Source organism: Pistacia vera, unplaced genomic scaffold, assembly GCF_008641045.1.
Source record: "Pistacia vera cultivar Batoury unplaced genomic scaffold, PisVer_v2 Contig1052, whole genome shotgun sequence".
NCBI lineage: Eukaryota > Viridiplantae > Streptophyta > Magnoliopsida > Sapindales > Anacardiaceae > Pistacia > Pistacia vera.
Window position 1 is genome coordinate 44,199 of NW_022195085.1, and position 8,492 is coordinate 52,690.

General features: G+C 37.8%; 1 non-coding gene across 1 annotated transcript; it reads left to right on the forward strand.

Moving 5' to 3' along the window:
* The first annotated feature begins 8,052 nt into the window (after window positions 1-8,052).
* LOC116128137 lies at window positions 8,053-8,159 on the forward strand. The gene has a single exon (XR_004127702.1). It is a non-coding gene; the product is annotated as a small nucleolar RNA R71 (small nucleolar RNA).
* Window positions 8,160-8,492: the final 333 nt, after the last annotated feature.

Genomic DNA, 8,492 nt, shown 5'->3' on the forward strand with positions numbered 1-8,492 from the left:
ACAATATTAGGAATGCCACTGTGCTCCCACTCACCCTTTTTTAAACACAGGTCTCATATTCGTTCTTGATGAAACCAAAGTATTTTATGGCTTCATCGAAACAAATGTTCCAGCTCTAGCTCCTTGAAGCTTGCTTGAGTGCATAAATGGACCTCTGCAACTTGCATATCCTTTTAGCTTGTCCATTAAGAACGAAACCATCAGGATGTGCCATATACACATCTTCTTCAAGGTTTCCATTCAGGAAAGCATCATTGAAATCCATTTGCCAAATCTCATAATCATGATATGCAACAATCGCAAGCATAATCCGAATAGATTTAATCATGGCAACCGACAAAATGTTTCTTCATAGTCAGTACCATGAATTTATTTGAAACCTTTGGTAACCAGTTGTGCCTTATAAGTATGCATCTTGCCATCCATGTCAGTCTTCATCTTGAAGACTCATTTACACCCTATGGGTTTTACCCCTTCAGGTGAATTCACCAGAAACCATGACTGGTTCTGGTACATGGAGTCCATCTCAGATTTTATAGCTTTAAGCCATTTAACAGAATCTAGATCCGATACAAATTCATTGTAGGGTTTGGGTTCATTGTCTTGGTAGACTAGTATGTCACCATGTTAAGTCACGAGAAAACCGTATCTCTCGTACTCATGACGTACTCTCCCAGATCTACGTAGCTCCTGTGCTACTTGAGGTGGTTCACTTTGATCCACAAGTTGTGGAATAACCTCCTCCTGATGTTCAAGCACTTCCTGTGGCACATCATTCCGTCCTTCGTCTAATGTATCATGTGGTACTAGAACTTCATCGAGTTCAACTTTTCTTCCACTGGTACTTCTTAGAAAAAATTCATTTTCTAGGAAGACACCAGTATGAGCAACAAAAGGTTTTGTGCTCTTCTGGACGGTAGAAATAGTATCAGTTGGTCTCCTCAGGATACCCCACAAATACACTTTCATAAGATTTCGAGCCCAGCTTGTTCGAAGTCAATTTCTTGACATAAGCTTCGCAACCCCAAATCCTTAGATAAGACATGTTGGGCTTTCACCAACTCTATTATTCATATAGAGTCTTATCTACAGACCTTGGCGGTACACGGTCTAGTGCGTGAGTCGTAGTCTCTAGGCCATAACCCCAGAATTATATGGGTAGCTCACAAAAACCTCATCATGGACCTAACTCCCACATTTCTTCAGGTATGTTTAACTCAACTTACCACATTCGGCGTAGATGTGACTTTGAGAATATTCTTATTGTCCATTTTTTGAAAACATATTATTATGAAACAGTTCCATAGAATATTATTTATACTAAAAGACAACAATCCATTAGTAAATCAATATTCTTACTTGTCTAAAGTGGTCACAGAAAAATTATTTCTAGAAACTGAACGAATATCATAACAATCCATAAGTTCCAAGTAACAAGCCCGTAGGCAAAATCAGAAAATAAGATCTTACAGCTAATACAGCATCATGTGCTCCATCTCTAACTAGTAGGTCTACCTCTTCCTCGGCGAGCAATCTACTCTGCCACAGTCTCTGCACATTAGAACAAATGTGAGTACCACATCCTGTGTCAATGACCCAAGATGTTGACGGGAGAAGTTAATTGCAATCAAGAACATACCTGACGAAGAAGTAACATTCTTCTTCCTTTTTGCTAGAAAGGGTGTTGCAATGTTTCCTCCAGTGGCTGGGATTCCCACAGTGAGGACAAATGCCGTTTCCATCTATAGCAGTTCCTTCCAATGACTTCTGAGCCCTTACCTTCTCACTTGAGTTGGCTTCAACCAACGTCAATGTTTCTAACATTCTCATGCCTGACTCAGTAGCATTCAACATATCTAGAAGCTCGAAAAAGGTATTCTTCTTATCATCCTCAATGAAGTCATAGACAAATTGAGAGTAAGAATATGGCAAAGACTGTAATATTAGGTCTATTGCTAAACCTTTATTAAGTCTGCATCCCAAAATCTCAAGTTTGTTCATATACTCGGTCAACTTGAGTATATGGTCACCAATTTTAGTATCCTCTTCCATCCTACATCTGAGTAATGACTAAGATACCATATGCTTCTCATTTCTTTGAAGAAATGAAGAATAGAAGCCAAGTCCATTCTGTGGCATTGCTGTTGCAGTAATGGTGTCATTGATGCAAGCACAATGAATCTAGTCATTTCTGCTTTCGCATCATGTGCATGCTTCACATATACATACGTAGTCTCATGGATAGAACTATCACCAAGCTTTGGTGACAAAGCCTGTTCAATGGTGTATAATCTATCGCTTGACTGAAGTATATCGTTTATACTTCTATACCAGTTAATGAAATTCTCACCATTCCATTTCTCTCTCAGTTCGATGATTTGTCGCAGTGATGTTGGGATCATTTTGCTCAATTAAGTGAAACTACGAGTGCAGAATAAAGCAAAATTATTATCATGTTTATTTTTATTCAATAAGGCCTTTTATTAAATAATCGCTCCCACTATTTTCCTCAAGCCAATAGCCCTCACTATTAACTCGAGAAAGCCCGTTGGCTTTCCTAGTGGACTAAGATCCCATCTAGCCCATTTCAAACCTTCGCTTTAGCGAACAAGCCAAAATGGGTTGATTAGGTAGACCAACAAACTTAATCCACACCAGTTGATAGCTCCCACTACCAACCTCAAATGTGAAGCAAGCCACCAAGCTAATCACACAATCCAACGGCCTAGCCGTCGTCCTCAAGTGTGATTCCCAGTATCAGTAGAGTAGACATTACATGTTGCCACGTACACATAACGAGTGTACTTCTCTATTATGCCTATGACATGTTTATCAACCTTCGCTTTGGTGAACAAGCAAAACTGTCATTTTAAGTCGAGCCATCACCATTAAAGAAAACTCCAATGAATTTCAACCTCCCACTTGTAGAAGTGCACCCTTCGCTTTGGCGAACAAGGTTTTGACGAACAGTGGTTTGATTAAAACCACAGTGATGGAAGGCATATGTGACTTAATATACTTAAGTTAAGGGTTTTATTTAATGTCTCACTAGATTATTATCTTTGTTAGAATGTCATTGTTTGGCATGTTATTGAACATTCAACCTTAGCATGCATTCTAAACAAAATAAAACGTTTTGGTACATGGCCCACTAAAACCGATTTCCTCAAGCCTAGAGGAATCGATGGGTCAACCTAGGGGTTTAAAAGTAAATCTTGGGTCTTCAAGTTATTCCTCTTCAGAGCTCCTTCATTTCTTCTTCACGATCATTACAAAGTATTTTATAATAAAAACCTTATTCTAATTTACATCGATAAAATAAAAACCTCGCGTTACATATGAGGGGAGTAAGATGAGAAGAAGAAATACATGGAGATATAAGAGAGAGAGGCAGGACACGCAGGTCCTATTTCTTCTATAAAATTACAAACAAACCCAAAATTACAAAAACATACCAAAGGTCTAAGGCTCATGTACCGGGCACCATGCAATTTCAAACAAGAACATTGCATACATCCAAAATTAACATTTTGAATTTGGGTGGGTAGAATTATTAAATTACCCTTCTTATATGTGCAGAATTATTATTGGCTTTATAGGTTCAAAAACTATAATTTGGCCCCCTGTGCAAAAAACAGAAAAGCAAAATGGAACAGTAGCTTTCTTGCTGCGGCGAAGAAATTTCTTTGCAGCGGTGAAGTTCATACACACATGGTTGCTACTGCAAAGTTTTATTTCGCCGCGGCAAACACCATAAACTTCCAAAAAACACAAAACGTTTTAGAGAGATTCATACCACGGTAAGTTTTATTTCGCCACGGCTAGATCTACTTTTCTGGCAGGTCGCCACAGCGAAGGTTTATTTCACCGCGGCCAAATTCACTTTTTGCCTCTTGCCGCAAAATAGTGAATCGTACAGTAACCCTTCTGCAGTTTTTTTCACGTAACGATATGGATCCAAATCAAATTGAATACACAAGCATTCGACTAGGACATCAACCAACCAATAAGTCACTCATCAACACATCATTAGTCAATTGATCAATTAAACAAAATTTTACAGATTTAAAAACAATCAATTTATGCATCAACATGTTATCAATCAAATATACATGTTATTAATCAACGATTAAACATTATAATCTGGTACCCAAGGCTTTGATACCATTATTAGTAACTGATCGAATTTGCGCAGCAGAAAAACGTAATATTTAAAACGAATCGATCAATTACACGAACTAAGATCCGAGTACAGATTATAACATTTTCATGCGTAAACTGAAACGTAAAATAAAACTGTATTAAAAACAAATCCATACAAGGATTTAGTTCATACTAACATTTGGAGGCTCCTCCGAATATCTCTTACTTCAGACACGGATACTATTCACCAGCTACTGTTCACCGATTACTGTTCACCGGTATTGTTCACGTGATTCTTCGATAATTGATCCAATGTAGGATCGCACTCGTGGAAGTCCACACGAAGATAATCTGTAGAACGCTTGATTATTTTGCTAGAACAATCAAGGGCTTTAAGAATCAAGAAAGAAGAACAAGAAAAATTTTCTTCTTCACACAAGAGTGTAATGTGAGAGAGAGAGAGAGAAAAAGAGATAGGGTGGCTAGAGTTTTTGATTAAATGGATATATCACCTTGTTTTAATTTTAAGTTGCACTTATGCAGTGCAACAATTAAAACCCTATTCCACTTAGGAATAGCCATGGGCTCCAACCCTAGTTCACCCTTGCAACCAAACACATCCTTTATCGTATTTTAATTAATTAATTATTATTATAATTAAAATCAATTAATATATAATAATATATTAACATTTAATTAATAATAATAATTCATTTAAATATATACATAGATATATTTAAATATAATCTCACTAATTTAATTTTAATATTAAAATTAAATACAAGCAACAACCTTAGCAAATTTAATTGCACTGTGAGATTACCAAAATATCTTTTTGTCCTAAAAGATGAAAATACCCTTCTCACAAATTGATTCTTAAATTATCTTCTAAGTGTGTGACCCGTAGGCTTTTCATCATATCGGCAACGTGTAGTATCGCGATTAACACCAATTAATCATCTCACTACACACAGACCAAGATTGGCCCCTAGCAAGGCATCATGGCCACCTGATAGATTTGGATTCAGCGAAACCATAGCCTGTCAACGGTATGGTTACCGTGCAATCAAATCATTTCATCATCTGTTATCTCATCGAGACGGAGGTACAGAAATAATGTCAACCTCAAATATCCTTGACATGTTTGTATTCAGTTACTAGACTAATGACAGGAATATTAAATTGGATTTAGAATCAACTTAATCCCACTATGGCCATAGATTTAGTGTCATTGCCATTTACTAAATTACCAAGTGTGATAACTTCTCCCGTACCCAAGAGTGATGAATCCTTTATCGATCCACCATAGTCTCGATGCACTTCTTAATGTAGCCAATCACTACTGTATTGATAGCTCTGAATAGAACTACGTTGGGCTAGTGTCAAACTACACCAATTGGTGCACAAGGCGCTCCAGTGATCTCAAGTCTAAGGATCACATGCACCACCATCCGTTAGAGGATTTATTCCATAGACACTAAGGTTACCATCCATATGGAATCCTCTAGTGGGTCTATCCAGTGAACTTGCCTCTAGCAAATACCCATGCGTTGCACCAGGTTGTCAGCAAACAACCTTAACAAGTGAGACCAGTTTGCCTTTCGACAGGGTCGTTCAACACTATGGTAGCCTTACCGTATTATCTGTGTCCTTGGTCAGAATAATACTAAGGCTACAGACGTTTCTAGAATGGCCACCATATGTGATCATAGGGTTCTCACTATCAAGATTTGAAACACTTGATACCCTTGTCACCGTTCTACCATCCTAAGGACATATATCATTACATAAAACTATGATTTACACGATATAGAAGAATATACCTTTTATTGATAAATAAACATTTATTACAGAATCAATTTTTACAATAATAGATTGGCTCTAGGGCACCTACTCCAACAACCTAAAAACTAACACCTACAACAATAACAAATTAGTTAATTAAAGAAAAAAAAATCGAAATAAAATAAGAAACAACTTGGTTTGCCTCCCAAAAGTGCTTGGTTAAAGTTGTAAGCTTGACTTTTCATTTTCTTTAATTCGGATCATCTAGGAGAATCCAAGCCCTCATATTCTTAATTTCACCATTCACATAGGGCCTTAATCGTGTTTCATCTACCATCTCAAAGTTAGCCTCCATAGTCCTAGAGTTGAGTAAACAATTCTTTAGGGGTGAACTAGGGTAGTTTTCTTCTAATTTTGTATTCACTATGTTATTAAGGACATTAATCTCAAATCATGCGTCAAAGAATATGGACGCTTCGTAGCATCAAAAACATTAAACTTTACTTGCTCATCTTCTACCCTTAAGATTAATTTCCCTTGATAAACATCGATCAATGCTCTACCCGTTGCTAGAAAAGGTCGTCCTAGGATTAAAGGCATTTCCCGATCTTCCTCCATGTCTAATACTATAAAGTCTACCGGGAAAATTAGTTTATCTACCTTAATCAACACGTCTTCTACCACCCTTCTAGGATATGTTATTGATCGATCTGCCAATTGGAAAGACACGGTGGTTGGCTTCACTTCTCCCAATCCAAGTTTCTTGTAGATAGAAAATGACATTAAATTAATGTTTGTCCCTAAATCACACAAAACCTTGTCAAAATAACAACTACCAATAATACAAGGGATAGTAAAACTCCCTGGATCTCGTCGTTTAGGTGGTAGTTACTTTTGAATCAACGTGTTACACTCCTCCGTTAGCATTACTTTCTCATGTTCCTCAAGTCTTCTTTTATGCGTGAGGATCTTCTTCAGAAACTTGGCGTATTTGGGCATCTACTCTGACATATCAACAAAAGGAATATTAATATGCAAGCTTCAAAACATGTCAATAAACCTACCAAATTGCTTGTCAAGCTTCTGATTCTTCAATCGGTGTGGGTACGGAAGGGTGGATTCCTTTTTCTCATGGCCTGATTACTTGAAGATGCATTCTGGTCAGATTCACGGTCATTGCGATGACTAATTTCCTTGCCGCGGTGATAAGTATCATCTTCTAAAGTTTTGGGAACAATTTCATAGTCGCCGCGGCTATAGTCCTTCTTTTCTTGGTCGCCCTAGTGGCCATTTTCATAGCTGTAGCGATCGTCCTTCGTTTCTTCTTCCAAGTTTTTCTTTCTTTCTTGCATCCGTTTTTCATCCTCCGAATTCTCCAAGGTTTTTCCACTCCTCAGGGTGATTGCATGCACTTGTTCCTTAGGATTCTTCTTTGTATCGTTTGGTAAAACTCCTTGAACTCTTCCCGCTAATATGTTATGGATTTTCCCAATTTAAGTCTCAAGGTTTCTAATAGAGGCTGACTGGTTTTGGGCAAGGATTTCATTCTTCTCAGACCTCTTGCTTGTCTCTTCAATGAACTTGGTAAGCACATTGTCTAGGTTAGATTTCGGCTCTTGAGCTTGAAAACCAGGAGGTTGTTTATGTTTATTGTGGTTGCTCCATGAGAAGTTGGGATGTTTCTACCATGATGGATTGTAAGTATTTGAGTACAAATTTCCTTGCCCTCTTTGGAAGTTATTCACATAATTGGCTTGTTCAAGTGAGGTGAATTGACTCCCTTCTTGACAATCTCTTGATGAGTGATTACTTGCACAAAACTCACAAGTTAAAGGAGAAGAATCAATTGCATTTATTTTTAGAATAGTATCCAATTGCTTTTGAATGACTGAAAGTTGGGCAGCCAATGCGGTGTAGCCGTCAACTTCATGCACTCCCGCTGCTCTCCTTGTTGAATTTTTCTCCGAAGTCCTCATGTAGTTATTGTTCACCATCATCTCAATCAAATTGTATGTTTCCTCTGATGTTTTGTTATTCAAGGCTCCTCCACTGGTAGCATCTATCACGGCTTGAATGTTTGGCAACAACCCTTGGTAGAACATTTGCACTTGCGACTAGATTGGTAACCCATGGTGAGGACACCTCTGTAAGAGATCCTTATACCTTTCCCATGCTTCATACAATGACTCCAATTCTTGTTGGTTGAAATTGGTAATCTCACTTCTCAACTTGGCTGGCGGAAAATATTTAGTAAGGAATGCTTGAGCTAACTTGTTCCATGTTGTGATGCTCCCAGATGGTAGAGAAATCAACCAAGCCTTAGCTTTATCTCGAAGAGAGAATGGGAAAAGCCTTAGCCTAATTGCATCATCGGATACTCCATTATGCTTGAATGTGTCGTATAACTCCAATTGGCGATATGCAAGTTGGGATCATCATTAGGCAACCCTGAGAATTGGAATGACTGCTGAATCATCTGAATAATTGTTGGCTTGATCTCAAAATTATTCGCTTGAACTGGTGGTCTTTGATGCTAGAATAGCACCCATCAATAGTAGGACTGA